Source organism: Aethalodelphis obliquidens, unplaced genomic scaffold, assembly GCF_003676395.1.
Source record: "Aethalodelphis obliquidens isolate GAN/ISIS:26980383/991018 unplaced genomic scaffold, ASM367639v1 scaffold45, whole genome shotgun sequence".
In the NCBI taxonomy this organism is placed as follows: Eukaryota; Metazoa; Chordata; class Mammalia; order Artiodactyla; family Delphinidae; genus Aethalodelphis; species Aethalodelphis obliquidens.
The window spans coordinates 8,839,988-8,858,003 of NW_020837989.1; the positions used below are offsets into that span (position 1 = coordinate 8,839,988).

General features: G+C 46.1%; 1 long non-coding RNA gene across 1 annotated transcript in view; it reads right to left on the reverse strand.

Annotated features, from left to right (window-relative positions):
* LOC113606874 (uncharacterized) overlaps positions 1 to 17,035 on the reverse strand; it is a 37,819-nt gene extending 20,784 nt beyond the window's left edge. Inside the window, exons 1-3 of the long non-coding RNA XR_003427741.1 lie at positions 16,732 to 17,035; positions 12,919 to 12,966; positions 4,520 to 4,670 (exon numbers count right to left, since the gene is read on the reverse strand). This is a non-coding gene — a long non-coding RNA (uncharacterized LOC113606874). The remainder of the gene's footprint in view (positions 1 to 4,519; positions 4,671 to 12,918; positions 12,967 to 16,731) is intronic.
* Between the last annotated feature and the right edge of the window lie 981 nt (positions 17,036 to 18,016).

The following is an 18,016-nucleotide window of genomic DNA, read 5'->3' on the forward strand; positions in this document are numbered from 1 at the left end:
CTTGAGAGGCCCCATGGGTGGGGAAGATCTTTATCTCTCCTAGAGCAGAAGTGATAAGCCCACATTTAAACCTCAATTTTGTTTTATTGGAAAAGAGATAGAACAACGGCATTCAAGGTCCTCTGGTATCTAATCCCAAATAGCCTTCCTATCTCATCAGCAACCCCTTAGCCAAAAGCCCGACCAGTAATAGGTGCTCACTAAATGTTTAGTGAATGGAATTCACTGGCTGCTCCCCAAGACTTCCTGCTGCACCCAGCTAACTGCCACCGCCAGGTCCTGCTGGTGGACTCTGCACTCTGCACACACTGTTTCCTTCACCCTATAAGCCCTTTGCTGCATGTTCTACCTTCAGGGCCCAGTTCAAAGCCCAATGCCTCAACACCACCTTTGAAGAGCCCCTAAGCAGAATGTGTTGTGCTTTGGTCTATATTTTCCTAGCATGCTGCTGACACTTCTGTTTTGATTTTCTTATAACATAACTGGTTATGTGCTCATCTGTTTCTTCTGCCGGGCTGTGAGCTCCTTGAGGGCAGGGTCCGGCCCTCGGTTATCACTGCATGTCCAGCACATATTGCTGCCTGACACTTAGTGGGCTCCCTGTAAATATCCATTTGTTGGACGGATGGATGACTGGAGACACGAATGAGGTCTGCAGTTCACAGAATTATTTGTTTTTCAAATCTACCATGGGCTGGCTGAAGGAGAGAGCCATAAAGGATAATATCCCGAGTCAATGTTCTGAACTCACAGAATGGATTATAACTTTTCTTTTTCAAAAAATTTAATCTCACAAATAATTGGTGTCCAAACACAGCACAAGTGCAAGAAAATCACTTTTAACATTTTAGAATATCTTTTCAGACTTTTCATCCGAAGTTTTCACAGGAATGGGACCTCACTGTGCGTACTGTTTTGTTATCCATTTCCATTCTGAATATGTAGAGGATAACTGAGATTATTAGTGTTCTTCTCCGTTTAATTCAGGAGCTCTCATGTTAGGTCAAGGAGACCCCTCCCCAGTCTTAGTGGATTGGTCCAGAGGCAGGTTTTGATGCAGCTTGGCCAATCACAGTGTCAGGCTGCCCTGCCCACAGCTGACTGGCTGTGATTTGGGCACTTGACCTAAGGTGGCCGATATATTCCTTGCTTGGGATTTCTGGATTGAAGGCTAGAGACAGCTTCAGGTATACTCTTTCCTGTGTCCCAAACCTTGTCCCCTGCTGTCTGGTTGGCAGTGAGAAAGTGAGTCTTGTACACAGGAAGAGGCAAACATGGCAGATGGAGAGAGTGTCCTGGAGCTGAGACTGGATTCCATTTCTTTCTTTCTTTCTTTTTTTAATTTATTTGGTTGTGCTGGGTCTTAGTTGCTGCAGGCAAGCTCCTTAGTTGCAGGTCACGGGCTCCTTAGTTGTGGCATGCGAACTCTTAGTTGGTGGCATGCATGTGGGATCTAGTTCCCTGACCAGGGATCGAACCCAGGCCCCCTGCATTGGGAGCATGGAATCTTAACCACTGCACCACCAGGGAAGTCCCAGGATTCCATATCTTAAGATCTGGCCACACTGTGGTCCTTCCCAAATCTTGAATTTCAACTCTCCTCTGGATTCCATGGGCCAACAAATCCTCCCCATGCTTTTCCCATTTTGAGATGGATTTCTGTCACTTGCTACTGAACAGCTCCTAACACATACATAATGTATCATGGATGTAATTACATGTCAGTTTGCCCAACATCATTTGTAATGAGGCAGGATATTACCTGAATTTCTACTTTTAATGAGTCTCCTGTTGTTGGATATCTAGATTATTTTCATTTTTTCGCTGTGATAAGCAATGCTACGTAAATATCCTCATAAATTCATCTTGCTTCCATGCATTATTTTATCTAAATGAATTCCTCGAGGTGGAATCGCTATAACAAGAGGTATTCATATTTTTTAAGGCTTTGTGACACAACTTTTGACCCTCTTGATGCTTTGTGACCACTGCCTCTTCTAGCGACACTGTTCACACTGTCGTTGGACACCTTTATGGGATTACATTATTTTGGACTGAGTTGGTCCCTGTGAGTTTGCCCTTCATTGCTCATTGTGGGGCTGGGGTTGGGGAGTGCCCAAGCTTTGACTCCAATCTGCCTATAAACCATGTCCAAGTATTCTGTTGAAAAAATAGGTATGGGGTCAGTCAAGGCCCGGAGCATTTTCAGAGGATTTTGTAAAGACTAGTCCCTGAGGGTACAGTGGACACCTGGGGTGTGGACAAAAGAATGTCCAGCTTCAAGCTCATTGGTTGGGTTCTGAGGGTTTATTCCAGAAGGAAAGGGAAGGACATGGCTGGCATCGAACACCACGACGCAGGGCACAGTCCTCAGTCTGGAGGTCGTGGGACAGCAACAGTCCCTGCGCTGAGTACTGGGCTCAAGAGCCAGGTTACAGGGGATAAGGCCAGGCCTAGTGGTCTGTGCTGAGAACTCTTCTCTGAGGGCAATGGGAGCTTTGGAGGGAACAGCAGGGGAAAGATGCAATCCATTTTCCTCAGGGGGAAGCAGGGACAGATTGAATCAAAAAGTAACAGAGTGTGTTTCTGCCACTTACGGCCTGTCCCAGGGGCCCAGGCTGGTGGGAACCTTCTCTGCCCATCACACTTGGATCTCAGACCTCTGAGCTCGCCCCCCTGCAGTGAGAGCCAGGGCCTCACCCAGCCTTCTCGTCCTGGCTGATGCCCTTGTGTGTCAGCCCAGGCTCCTATCCCAGAGCCTCCTCTTTGAGTGGGTAAATATAGCACGCTCACAGAACAGCATACACGTGAACACATCTCCACTTCCTACATAAAGAAACAACATTCCCCTCACCCCACCCCCACCTCGCCTCCCATACAAACGAGAATCTTTGTCATGAAATTAAATGAAATGAGGTAACGGAAATGAAAGTGCTTTGTAAAAGGAAAAAGGGCTAGAATGGGGGCTTTCAGCGTTTTTGCTTTTGTTTTTTTCTTTCAAGCAGAAGTCTTTTTCAAATAAAATCCTACTGTACATCCATTTATCCATCTGCTCCCATGATGTGGCCTTTGGGAAACATCTCACATTTCACATGCCCAAAACTAAGGCCTTGGATTCCACCACCGTCTTGCTCATGATTTTTTTTTTTTTTTGCCACGTGGCTTGTGGGATCTTACTTCCCTAACCAGGGATTGAATGCACCCGGGGCCTCGGCAGTGAAAGCACCAAGTCCTAACCACTGAACTTCCAGGGAACTCCATCTACCATCCTCTTCAAATCTGCTCCTCCCGTACCTTCTCATCTTAGTTCTGATACCTCTCCTCACACGTGTGCTCATGCTGGAAGCTGGGTGGGGGCAAACCTGATGCCCCCTCCTCCCCACCTCCACACTCACAAGCTGTCAGTGCCCCCACCGTCGCCTGTCCTGTGGGCGATTCTCCAACGTGTCTCTCCAACCCATTGTGAGCTTCTCATCACCGCCACCACCACTCTGGGCCAACCACCACTTGCCTGGATTGTGTCACAGCCCTACCTCGTCTCCCTCAGACTGCACCTGCCGACTTTCCAGTTCAGTGCTCACAAACTGGCTGAGGGGAACATACCTAGAGAATCATGCACAAATCATATCAGTTAAGCTTGATGAGTTTGTCTAAACTGCACACACCTGTGTAACCAACACCCATGTCAAGAAGCAGAATATCGGGCGCAATGGTTGAGAGTCCGCCTGCCGATGCAGGGGACGCGGGTTCGTGCCCTGGTCCGGAAGGATCCCACATGCCACGGAGCGGCTGGGCCCGTGAGCCATGGCCACTGAGCCTGCGCGTCCGGAGCCTGTGCTCCACAACGGGAAGAGGCCACAACAGTGAGAGGCCCGTGTACCGCAAAAAAAAAAAAAAGCAGCAGAATATCACCAGCATCCCAGAAGTCCCTATAGGCCCCCTCCTAGTCATCCCCACTACTCCCCCAGGACAACTACCATCCTTATTTCTAATGCCATAGATTAGTTTTGCCCCTTTTTGAACTTTATATACAAGAATTAATACAATGTGTATTATTTTACACCATTGTGTTTGAGAGATCCATCCACATTGTTCTGTATAGTTACAATTTGTTCACCTTCATTGCTGTATAGTATTCCATTGTCTGAATATATCATTATTTATTCAGTCAAGCACTGAGAGACATCGGAGCGGCTTATGGTTTGGGGCCTTCACAAAGAGAAGTTGTCAGGATTTTTGTGTTTGGCCCATGTAAATATGTATTTGTGTTGGGTATCTACCTAGGCGTAGAACTGCTTCATCATAGGGTATGTGTATGTTCACAGAGTGATATCTTCAAAGCACAAGCAGTTTGAAGCATTCCCTCGCTTAAACCCTCCATGACTTCCCATTGGCTTTAGAATAAAGTCCCGACTTTTTATCTTAATTTACACGGGACTTGCGTGTTCTGGCCCCCCCGACCTCTCCCTCCCCGCCACAAACCCTGCTCTTGCACAGGCTGCTTTCCCACCAGACTGACCTTCTATTCCATTCTTGGGGCCTGCCAAGCTTTTTCCTCTGCCAAGCAGCCCACCCGCTTGATGTGCTGCAGTTTCCAGCCGGCCAGTTCTTACTCATTCTTTATGTTGCTGCTCAGATAGAATATTTTCAGAGAGGCCTCTCCTGATCCCCTATTATAAAAGAGGAAACACCGTTACTGTCTCTCATTGCCCAGCTCAAAATTGCGCTGAACTGAATGTGAAATTGTCTCATCGTTAATGACTGCCTCTCCCAGTAGACTGTAAGCAACAAGGGCCTGGGACTGTCATGTTCACTGCTGGATCCCCAACACCTTGCACCGGGCAGGAACATAGTAGGTGCTCAATAAATAGCAATACTCTAATCTGCGGAGTACATAAGAGGACGATCGAGGCCTCCAAGTCCCCCAGGGACCAGGGTGCAAATCTTGGCTCCATTACTCACTACTCTTGTGCCGTTAGGCAAGTTACCTAAGTTCCCTGGACCTCAGTTTCCTCCTCTGTAAAACAGGGATAATCCTGTGGCCTGAGAATGTATGTGCGTACATCACAGTGTTGGCCACGTGGTTAGTGCTAATTAAGCAGCGGCTTTCTGTGCACCAGCTCTTGGAAGCCTCACCACAATCCCACAGGCAGGAACTATTCTAAATCCCCATCTCATAGATGAGGAAATTAAGAAACTAAGGCCCAGGGAGGTTAAATACTTTGTCCAATAATTCTGGCTCCAGGTCCTAGGCCCTCCTCCATGACAGTGTTGCTGGTAACATGTGAAAGATAATAAAGACAGAGGAAGGGGCAGTGGTGAGCTCCAAATAGCCAACCGCACTCACTCCCACCCCTTTTACATGCATTCATCCCCATGAAACCCAAAGGTTAGCAGTGCAGCATGAAAACCACTGGGTTACACAAACATCCGTGGTTATTAATAGTTATGGAGGAAAAGATAGAAAGATCTGATTACAGAAAAGTTTCAAACTTCTATATGACAAAAGACATCACAAGTGAGGTCTAAAGATAAATGAGAGTGTGGGAGGAAATATTTAAACTTCAAATAACAAAGGCTTACTCTGCCTGGGATGAACACGCTCCTCCAAATAAACTGGAAAAATACAAACGACCCATTGGAAAAAATAGGCAAAGAATGTGAACAGAAGAGGAAATGACAATGGGTAGCAATCAATGTGTAAGCAGGGAAATGAAAATTAAATAATGAGCTCCTGCATCTCTCCTAATCTTGGCAAAAATGAAAAACATTGGTAACATGCATGGCTGATGAAGGCATAAGAAAACCAATACTAAAATACCCACATTGAGCTGTAAAAAGAATTAGAGCCTTTTAGGAAACATTTTCTAAAATATTATGACAAAAATAATGTGTGACAACTTTCAGAAATTATAGCAATAATAGATGGTGATATAAATAGATAGGTAGATAGACAGACAGATACAAGAACAGTCATTGCAACATTTTTGTAACAACACAACCTAGAAACACCTTGATTGTATCAATACAGTTGTATATTACATAGCTATTAAATGAGGTAGATCCATACTGTGCCAACTTAAAATTATCTGTAAAACGCACGAAGTAAAAAAGAATGTCAAGGAGTAATGTCTATGGTTTGGTCCTATTTTCACAGAAAACAAAAATAAGCATAACCAAATCACCTTGAACACTTCTTTAAGCAGAGAAAAAAACAGGAAAAACAAATTTCTAATTACAGTGTGTCAAAGGAGTCAGACTAGAGGGTGTTTTGCTTAAGATACATTTTTAAGTTTGAATTGTTGCAATGAGTATATATTTTATTAAAAATTAATTAATAAGCCCTGCTCATTAATAATGACTTAATACATGTTGCCTGCCTATCTACTCTTGTAAAACCCTTCCTGATTTAAGACTTACTTTGCTTCAGTTCCTACAAATAAGCTGCTGGTTGGAGAGAAGGTGTTAATTGTCTTCTGAACAACTTCCTCTGATTAACCTCTTGGCTTGCTCTGCTGCCCAGCCTTTCAGAGAAGAGAAACCTGATATTATTATTCTAAAAAGAAATATATGTTCTGAACATGCAGTACGTGCACGTAGTAGCAAATTCAAAATGAACAAAAGAGGGACTTCCCTGGTGGTGCAGTGGCTAAGAATCCGCCTGCCAATGCAAGGGTCATGGGTTCGATCTCTGGTCCGGGAAGATCCCATGTACTGCAGAGCAACTAAGCCCGTGCACCACTACTATTGCACTCTGGAGCCCGCGAGCCACAACTACTGACCCTGCACGCCGCAACTACTAATGCGTGTGCTCCACAACAAGAGAAGCCACCACAATGTGAAGCCCATGCACTGCAACGAAGAGTAGCCCCTGCTCGCTGCAACTAGAGAAAGCCCACGCACAGAAACGAAGACCCAACGCAGCCAAAAATAAATAAATAAATTTAAAAACAAACAAAAAACAACAACAAAAAAACCCCCAAAATGAACAAAAGAGTATATAGTGAAAAGTAAGTCTCTCTCTCCCTAGTACCTCAGCCACCCAGTTCTATACCATTTTCTTGTGTATCCTCTCAGAGAGATTCTATGCATATACTAGCATATGCATGTATATAGTCTAATTTTTTAGAACACAAATGCTGTACATAATGTCTGTATACACGAATACATTCATAAGGGAGACACCTTTTGATTTCTTCTAGCCAGAACCTGATTAGTTCCAAGGTTGCACTTCTTTCCTGCTTGAGAAGCCGAATTTCCCCAGCAGTAGCAGTTTATCCATCCATCCATCCATGCATCAGTCTATCTGGCCATCCATCCATTCATCCAATAACACTTGCTAACAAGCATTTGGTGAGCACTAACTCTGTGCCAGGTACTAGCTAGAAGCTGGAGATAAGGTGGTGAAAAGATAAGGTCCTTGTTCTCACCCAGCTGGCCTTCTGGGGAAGTAACAAATTATGTAGAAGAAAACAAATAATAGAAGAAAACTAACACATTTCAGACAATGGGATGTGCCTTGGAGAGACTCATTCTCTGTTAAGAGAGTGGGGAAGGAGGAGAGGTGAAAAGGAGAAGGGAGGAGGAGAGAGGGCCTATTTTAGATGGATGGCCAGGGAAGATCTCCTTCAGGTGGTGACATTTAAGCCAAGAACTGAATGACAAGAAGGAGCAAATGTTACTGGTTTCCTTGCTCTGATGACTTTCCAATGAGAGAGTCCACGGGCAGAGTTTCAACCTGATCAGAGCGGTGAAGAGGGTGGGCTCTGAAGACCTGGAGATGTTCATTTGAACCCCAGCTCTGCCGCCGAAAGCCAGGGGAGACTTGGGCAAATTATTTAACCTCTCTGTGCCTCAGCTTCCTCACCTGTAATATGAGGTTATATAAAAATAGTACCAACTTAATAGGATCACAGTGAAAATTAAGTGGGTTAAGCAATGTGGGCTGCCCAGGCTGGCACCAAGAAAGTGATCAAAAAATGATCAAGTTTTAAAAAAGTATAATGTTAGGCAGAGTTTCTTAGATGAAAAGTCAAAAGTATGATCTATAAAAAAGTAATAAAAGCTTTTATCAAAATTAGAAATGTTTGCTCTGTGAAAGACTCTGTTAAGAGGATGAACAGACAAGTTACAATCTGGGAGAAAATATTTGCAAATCTCATATTGGACAAAAGGCTTATATCCAGAATATACAAAGAACTCTCAAAACTCAGTAAGAAAACAAACAACCTGATTAAGAAATGGGCCAAAGACTTGACCAGATACTTCACCAAAGAGGATACATTATGGCAAATAAGCACATAAAAAGATATTCAACAGCATTAGCCATTACGAAAATGCAAAATAAAACCATGATGAGATACCACTACACACCTGTTAGAATGGCTTAAAAAGAATCTGACAACACCATGTGCTGACAAGATACAGAGAACCTGCAACCCTCATGCGTTGCTGGTGGGAGTGCAAAGTGGTACAGCCACTCTGGAAAAACGTTTGGCAGGTTTTTATAAAGTTAAGCCTACGCCTAACATATGTGCAGCAATCCCATTCCTAGGTGATTACCCTAGATAAATGAAAACTTACGTTCACATAAAGATCTATGCACAAACAGCAGCTCTATTCGTAATCATCAAAAACTAGAAGCAACCCAAATGCCCTTTAAGGGATGAACAGATAAACATACTGTGCCAAGTCCATACTACCCAAAAGCTACTCAGCCAAAAAAAAAAAAAAGGTACGAACTCCCGCTATATGCAGCAGCTGAATGAACGGGAAAGAAGCCAGTCTCAAAGGGTTATGTACTACGTGATCCCTTTTGTATGACTTTCTTGAAAAGACAAAGCTAGAGCAATGGAGAGCAGATCAGTGGTTATCGGGGTAGGTTTGGGGAAGGGTGTGACTGCAGAGGGGCAACCCCAGGTGGTTTCTGGGCTGATGGAACTGATCTGTATCCTGACTGTGGTGGTGGTTACACAAATCCACATGTACATCAAAATTCATACATAGATACACCAAAGAGTCATTTTCATTGCATGTTAATTTTTAAAAACAAGAAAAATAAAAAGTGATGAATGATCCTGTCATTCTAACTCAGCCACTCACTTCCAATCCCTCCTGCCTCCTTTCTCCTCATTCTCTACAGCCAGAAACTTCTTAAAGAAGAGATACTTCCACTCCCTAAATATCTGAAGACATTCTTAGTAACTTGGCTTTGTTGCTCTGCATACAAAGGTAATACATTTTTCTTGGACGAAAAGAAGGAAGGAAGGGAGAGAGGGAGGGAGGAAGGAAGAATTCAATCTACAGAAATGCGTAAGGTAGAAAGCAAAAGCCCTCAGGAATCCCACCCTCCAGAATTAACGGCTGGGAGAAGCTTCCACCAGAACCCATTCAAAGCGATGTTATACAGTTGCTTCCTCACAAGGTTCAGAACCCATATAGTGGGATTTCATCTGATTGATTGTTCAGGGAAGCATGAAGGGCCCTGGGGTGCATGACCTTGAAAGGTTAACATCTGGATGCCAGCCCGGCTTCATATCAAGTCAAAGCATTTCACAGCTGGATGGAGTCTTAGGGTGATCTAGTTCATTAAAGGTCATCCAGTCCCTTCCTGTCCCTCTCCACCCACATCCCCACAAGACTCCCTATCTCAAGGCAGCCTCTTGCCCACACCCGAGCTCTCCCTCTGTGCGCTGGCTGCCTCTTCCCTCTCAGCCAGCTCCGTTTGCAATCACTGTTTGGATCATTCAGTTAACGTTCAGCAAATCATTCATTATCTGTTCCTTCCTTCCTTCGTTCAGAGATACTTACTGAGCACCTCTTTTGTGCCGGGCCCTGTGCTGAGTCGTTGGAATACCTTGGTGAACAAGATCCACATGGTTCCGGCCCTACTGGAGCCTCCATTCCAGTCAGAGAGACAGTGCCTAACCACAAAACGATTCTAACACGTATCTCAATAAGAACTGTGCTGGGTTTCCCTGGTGGCGCAGTGGTTGACAGTCCACCTGCCGATGCAGGGGACATGGGTTCGTGCCCCGGTCCGGGAAGATCCCACATGCCGCAGAGCGGCTGGGCCCCTGAGCCATGGCCGCTGAGCCTGCGCGTCTGGAGCCTGTGCTCCGCAACGAGAGAGGCCACAACAGTGAAAGGCCCGCGTACCGCAAAAAAAAAAAAAAAAAGAAGAAGAAGAAGTGTGCTAACACCTGGAAAATGCAAGTACATGGCATGGCGATAACAATCCTGGCCAGGCCAGGCTTCCCTGAGGAAAGGGGGGCGGTTAAGCTGAGACCTGCAGGAAGAGCAGCAGTTGGCCAGGTTTAGAGCAGAGGGGAGGAGACTCAAGGCTGAGGGAACTGCACGCGCAATCCCGAGAAGTCAGGGTGGCTCCCACGCACTGCGGGGACCAGCAGGTGCTGAGGTCACAGCGGTAGACAGGGCATAATGATAGCTCTCTGGGGAAATGTTTTGGAGACTTTTGCCACTGACTCTGGGGGCTCCCTTGCCCTTTCCCTTAAAAGGGAAACAGAATGTCCCCTGTAGGGCTCAGGGTATGGGGTCTAGAATCAGACCTAGGCTCTGTTCCGGCTTTGTATATACAAAGAGGCAACAGCTTACTGTCTGTGTGCCTCATGCTTTTCCACCTGTAAAATAGGTATGACGCTGTGACTTGGGAGGATTTAATTAGATAACCCACAGAAGGTCATATCAAGTCATGATCACAGTGCTTGGGACTTCAGCAGTGCTCGGTTCGTGGTGGTTAATGCCGTTGTTATTCCTATTATCAGAGGCACCATGACCCTGGAGGCGCAGTCTCTATATAGTCAAATATGGAGTTAACACAGAGCCGGGGAGGGGCCCCCAGCCTCTGGATTCCTGTAGAACCAAAGTCCAAGGTATGACCCCTTTGGAATGACATTTGTGAATCCATCAAGTATGTTTTGGGAGTGGACTCGCATTTGTCAGTGACACAGGCTAGAGAGCAGAGGGCAGCTAAGACCCAGAAAGGTTCCTTAGATGACAAATGCACGCAGTCAGTGGACATCAGCCCACCCCCATCTCCTCCTCCTGCCCTGAAGGCTGGACTCCCATCCAAAGGATTCCAACAATGCTGTCGGTAACGAGAGCCCCAAGATGTCCTCTCTGAGCTGAGGGGTCACGAGTTCTGCCTTCCCAGAAAAGCACATTTGCTCCAGCAGTAGCACGCCTTTGGGCTGATAGAGACTCGCGGGGTCCAGCTATGGGTAAGAATATTGCAAGGGGCTGAAGCTATTTTTTGCCACATGTTCTATCTCTCCAGCAGGCAGAGTGACAGTGCTTGGGATCCAGATATTCTCAGCCGTAGAAGGTCATGGAGCTGAAGGCTGAAAATCCTGGCTCTCAAATAGCTAGACTGGGGGTGGGGGATTATTTGCATCACCGGTTGGGGGTCCTAAGACCTTGAGCTGTCATCCCTTCCATCCCCTGGCCCAGCACCGACCACTACCCACAGGACTTCTGTTGAACCGATTCCCCTGGGCCCAGAGTCTGGTGGCAACTGTTTATTTTTAGCCTCTGATTCTCTGAGAATGTGGGTGGGCCCCTTGGAGCAGGGGGAGGGAGGAAGGAGGAGGAAGTAGTTCAGGGCCTGGAGGGCCACGGAGGACACAGCCCAGTCCAAGCCCTTAGCTCAGCTCTGTGACCTACAGTCCTCTCCCTTCTTGGCCCACCCCAGGTCAGGATTAGGTTGGACTCATGTCCCTGTGTTCCCCTTTCCCTCTGCCCTGAAGGCCCTAGAGACTGTGTGCTTTCCGTTCCTCTTTATAGCCACCCCCCTGCCGCGTGCCCTTGGTCCTTTGATGCTCTCATACTCAACCACAGTGGGTGTGGAACAGGACTCCTCCATATCCCTCCCTTCCTCCTGCCTCTGAAGAGACGTCCCAGGTCCATCTCCTTGGGCCTGCCAGAGTAGGTGCTTAATAAATACGGGTAGGGGCTTCCCTGGTGGCGCAGTGGTTGAGAGTCCGCCTGCCGATGCAGGGGACGTGGGTTCATGCCCCGGTCCGGGAGGATCCCACATGCCGCGGAGCGGCTGGGCCCGTGAGCCATGGCCACTGGGCCTGTGCGTCCGGAGCCTGTGCTCCTTAGCGGGAGAGGCCACAACAGTGAGAGGCCCGCGTACCGCAAAAAAATAAATAAAAAAATACGGGTAGGCTGAAAGACTTCAAGGCTCTTCCATAATGGCAAAGGCCTGAATAATGGAAGAGCCAATAAGGGGAATTTTAGAAACTTACAAATAGGAAGTTTAGGAACTTACAAATAGGGGTTAAATAGGGGTTTAGAAACTTACAAAACCCTGAAGTCATTGTCTCTGGTTGCTAGTTCCTTTCTCCTTTCTGAGAAGTTCCCTGGAGCCCCTAGGCCCCGTCTTTGTCTCTGTAATCTAGAAGGAAATGCATCTGCCCCTTCTTCCTCTTCAGGTCTAACTTCAGCCTTCCCTGACAAAAGGGGAACTGTCTGATGAGCTGGCCTCAATCCCCGCACAAACTTACCCTGTAACCCGGGGCAAGACACCCTGCCCACTGCAGGACATTGTAAAGCACTCCTGTGGGATTGTTGTGAGGACTAGCGAGAGTGTGTGTAAAACGGCTGGCATGTAGTTGGTGCTTAGTAAATGCTTGTTGCTGTTCTATTATCATTAAATAAATGGTACAGTAAACCAAGCCTTCTTTTTTAACATCTGCTTCTTTCACGCTATACCTGATCATTCTTCACATTTTATAGAGTGCTTTAATATTTTATAAGGCACTTTCACATACATTAGCTCATCTGAGCCCCACACAACCCCTTGAAAAGGGCCAAGTCATTATTCCATGATTATTATTCCCATTATACAGATAAAGCCATTCATGTTCCAGAAAAATGTAGATGGGTCTCACTCACCATTGTGTCTTCAGCGTCTGACGCAGGGCCTCGCACAGAGTGGGTGATCTAAACAAAACAAAGCAAAGCAAAATCCTTTTGAAGGAATGGCCTATAGGATGTAACCCTATATGCCATTTACCCTTTCCTCACCTGTAAAATGGGAATCAATGCTATAGGATACACACAGGAAATTCAAATTCTAGGATTCAGCTCCATAGCAAGCCTTGGTCTTTTTAACAGACAGAAGGCAGTGAGGTATGTGTAGCAAGCCCTTTCTGCTTCTCCTAGAGGCGAGACCCATTTTTTTAGTTTCAGGAGAATAATTGGGAAGTGCCTCAAACAGGCATATGGTTATAGCTCATTCCTGGGAGAGGGTCAGACCAGATTCCCAATGTCCTTACATCCTGGGACTTTGGTTTCTCCTGGTTTCTCCAGCTGGAAGCTGAATTTTAGAAAGGAGATGGGCCTATGTGCATGCAGTCATGGGAAGCAAATCCCAGGGGCAGTGGGAAGGGTTCTGGAGTAGAAATTAAAATGTCCTCTAAGATTAACACCATGGGGAAAAGATGCTGCCGCATTTGGAAGAGATGGGGTGAGGTGGATGAAAACATAAGAGAAAATTTACATATGTGCAATCCCCTTTCAGGTCAAAAATCATTTTACTAATTTCGGGACATAAAATGTATTATATGTAAGTTGATTTTTACTGCAAATGATCACCATCAGTAAATTACATTTCAAAGTATAATCTTTGTTGTCAGGCAATAATTATAAATCTATGGCTTACTTTTAATTTATTGAATTTCAAAAGAAATAAATGGAGCTATAGATGTTAAGTTTTAGGGAGTCTCTTCAGTTTGCGCATTGAGGAGAAGCAGAAGTCACCCACACTTGACTTCAAGAAAGCCTCTAATGTGTGGGAGCTTAGGGTTTATAAGGAGAGACCACACAACTTTAAGAAAGTTACCAAGACTGTGTAGGAGGGAAAAACTCAACTTACTGATGACAACACATGTCTCTTGGAACTGAACTCACCACTGTGTGTACATTTTCTTTTCTAGTGACGGTAAATCACATGTTTTCCCTCAGACTACTTTACAATGCTTTTAGATTCTTGGAATCTAAAATAAAGCCGAGGGCTTCCCTGGTGGCGCAGTGGTTAAGAATCTGCCTGCCAGCGCAGGGGACGTGGGTTCGAGCCCTGGTCCGGGAAGATCCCACATGCCGCAGAGCAGCTAAGCCCGTGCGCCACAACTACTGAGCCTGCGCTCTAGAGCCTGTGTGCCACAACTGCTGAGCCTGTGCTCTAGAGCCCGCGAGCCACAGCTACTGATCCCACACACCACAACTACTGAAGCCTGCGCGCCTAGAGCCCATGCTCCACAACAAGAGAAGTCACCGCAGTAAGAAGCCCGTCGACAAAACTAGAGAAAGCCCGCGCACAGCAACGAAGACCCAACGCAGCCAAAAATAAATAAATAAATAAAAATTTAAAAAATAATAATAAATAAAATAAAGCCGATGTTTATTAAGCATCTACTATGTGGTAGACATTTTTGTGAGGACTTTCCATGCATTCATTCATTTAATCCTTATCACAGCCCCATGACAGAGGTACTATTATTATTCCCATTTTACAGATGTGAAAAAAAGTTCAAGGAGGCAAAGTGATTGCCTAAGTTCCCATGGCTACCAAATAGCAGAACCAAGATTTGAACCCAGGTTGACAGCAAAGTGGCAAATGGTTCAGCATGAAAATTCGGTCCCTCTTCATTTTTTTTTTTTTAAGATTTTTTTTTGATGTGGACCACTTTTAAAGTCTTTATCGAATTTGTTACAATATTGCTTCTGTTTTATGTTTTGGTCTTTTGGCTGGGAGGCATGTGGGATCTTAGCTCCCCGACCAGGGATCAAACCCACACCCCCTGCATTGGAAGGAGAGGTCTTAACCACTGGACCACCAGGGAAGTCCCAGCCGTCTTCATTTAATCAAGTTACCTCCTCAGAGTGAACTGAGGCAAACTACCCACCTCTAGCCTCATCATCCCATGGAACCACGTGGAACACTTTTCTCCCCAGATCCTGCCCCAACAGGAACACATTCGTGACTTAGGAGCTGCTGAAAACACACCAATGCTCTTTCAATATTGCTTTAGTTTTTTGAACTCAGAGCAATTTTTAACTCTTTAAACCTTCATCTTAAAAGGTTTCTTTCCTTAATCCCTTTTATAGATGATGAGGTCACAAGGGCGAGAAAAAGCTGATTTCTAATTCTCTCCCAGCTCCCTATCTCTGTCATGCTCTCACTAATTTGTCTGGAACCTTGTGAGCAAGGAGAGAGTAGGATCACATTTCTGGCCCTTCCCATTCCCTTGTTCCTTTAAACCTTACTCATGGAGCCCCAGACCCTATCGAAGGCGTTAGGAACTCGGGGAAGAACGTGGAGGGCTCTGCTCTCAGTCGGTGAAACTTCTAGTGGGTAACGACTGACAGTAAACAAGGCACAAAGAGAGAGACTGAAATACAGTGACTGTATCTGTGCTCTGAAGGAAATCCCGTTTTTTAGTCTGGCAACATCAGTGCCCAGTCGAACTCATGGCCCCCATCAGGGCCTGGGGAGTGCGCAGGAGCACGCCCACCACTGAAACTGAAAGTTTATAAGAGGAAGTCCCAAGCGAGGGGGCATGGAGATCCCTATCTTGCAACAACGACAATTTCTGGGTCCCAGAGGGGCCGTTTCCCCTTGTTGACCTACGTTCGGGTCACCCTGCCCTCGGTGCCCAGGAACTGCACTGGGACCACACCAGCCACAGCTTTGCCTTCAAAACCTCCCTGTGGCTTCAGTTTTAGGCATCCCTTCAGGAGAACAAAGTCTACCTGGTAGTGTTTGGACAACTTATCTTAAGTGTTTTATTTGGGGGAGATTTGTTTTTCAGGTTTAATGCCTTTGAGGAGCCAAAAAGTCCTGGAATAAAATGACACTGATCACACCCCACACCTCTAACTCCTATCTTCACAGAAGAGACCCAGTGGGAGGATCAGGGCGGAGATTGCCACCTTTTTCTTTTTTTAAAAAATTAATTAATTTATTTTTGGCTGCATTGGGTCTTTGTTGCTGCGTGCGGGCTTTCTCTGGTTGCGACAAGCGGGGGCTCTTCATTGCGGTGCGCGGGCTTCTCATTGCAGTGGCTTCTCTTGTTGCAGTGCACGGGCTCTAGGTGCATGGGCTTCAGTAGTTGTGGCATGCAGGCTCAGAAGTTGTGGCTCACGGGCTCTAGAGCACAGGCTCAGTAGTTGTGGCGCACGGGCTTAGCTACTCCGCAGCATGTGGGATCTTCCCGGACCAGGGCTCTACCCCGTGTCCCTTGCATTGGCAGGCGGGTTCTTAACCACTGCGCCACCAGGGAAGCCCCTGCCACCTTTGTCTGAGCCTGACACAAGGACTGTCCCAAGAGCCATCCCTCACCGGCCAGCACCACAGAGTCCTGGAACACTTTTCCTCTCTGTGATGTCAACCAGTCCACACGACAACTGGGAGAAGGAAGACAGAGGTTCTCATCCCCACTTTCAGGAGCAGAGCAGGTCATTTGCTGAATGGTACTTACACATGATTTCATGATTCTAAACCCAGTGCTCTTTTTACCATCACAGTGTCTCCCAACCTCTGTCACTCAAGTCCTCCCTCTGACTTTTGCCAAATCCCTGTAACAGTTGTACCATGATTAATACATTTTTTTCAAAGCTGCCTGCTTTTTCCTCTTAGCTTAAATGCCTTTGTTTAAAAACAAAACGTGCTATCACTGCTCTAATTGGAAACCTGGTTTCATTTACTGTAAATGGAAGGCAGCCACAGATATAAATGCAAGGAAACGTAGCAAATCCCAGCTAGACACTGAGGCCTCCTGATGGCTCTGAGCCTGAAGCCTGATCTCTCTCTGTAAAAAAAAAAAAGGAAGGGTAGCAAGTGTCAGAGGTGTTAAAGACAGGCTAGCTCCCAACTGAGGCTTTCTCCTGGAAGGACTGAGGGAGAATTGAGAAAGTGTTGAACTTTGTCGCTATGTGAGCAAACGAATGCTCGGCTGTACCTATCTTGGACACCGTCCAACAGGAGCACTTGTCTTGCCCCTGGGAAAACCTGCGGTGCTGCACCCTTTCTTGGAGAAGAGAGGCCGCTCCCTCGCCGTGGCACCTCTCAGGTTGGTTCCCCCAAGCACCACTCCCGAAGCCGTCCTCTCCTGTCTTGGAGGCCGTCCTTTGCAAGTTCTCTTATCTCTGCCTCCCCACTGTGAGGTTGCCCAGGCTCCATCCCTGCCCACTCGTGTCCCAGCACAAGGTCTCTTCTCCCACCCAGGCCCTCTCCTGGACCAGGGGGCAGAGCTTGGCTGGATTGCTGCAACCCCTTTTGAAATACTCCCTCTGCTTCCCATTCCTCCTCCTTCAATCTGCCCGCCACACCCAGCACAGGTGACTTTCTAAAGCCCAGATTGGTCATGCTGCTTCCCTGATAAAAACCACTTGGTGATGGCCATTCTGACTGGTGTGAGATGATATCTCATTGTAGTTTTGATTTGCATTTCTCTAATGATTAATGATGTTGAGCATTCTTTCATGTGTTTGTTGGCAGTCTGTATATCTTCTTTGGAGAAATGTCTATTTAGGTCTTCTGCCCATTTTTGGATTGGGTTGTTTGTTTTTTTGTTATTGAGCTGCATGAGCTGCTTATACATTTTGGAGATTAATCCTATAATTCAAAAAGAGTCATGTACCAAAATGTTCATTGCAGCTCTATTTACAATAGCCTGGAGATGGAAACAACCTAAGTGTCCATCATCGGATGAATGGATAAAGAAGATGTGGCACATATATACAATGGAATATTACTCAGCCATAGAAAGAAACGAAATTGAGCTATTTGTAATGAGGTGGATGGACCTAGAGTCTGTCATACAGAGTGAAGTAAGTCAGAAAGAGAAAGACAAATACCGTATGCTAACACATATATATGGAATTTAAGAAAAAAAATGTCATGAAGAACCTAGGTGTAAGACAGGAATAAAGACACAGACCTACTAGAGAATGGACTTGAGGATATGGGGAGGGGGAAGGGTAAGCTGTG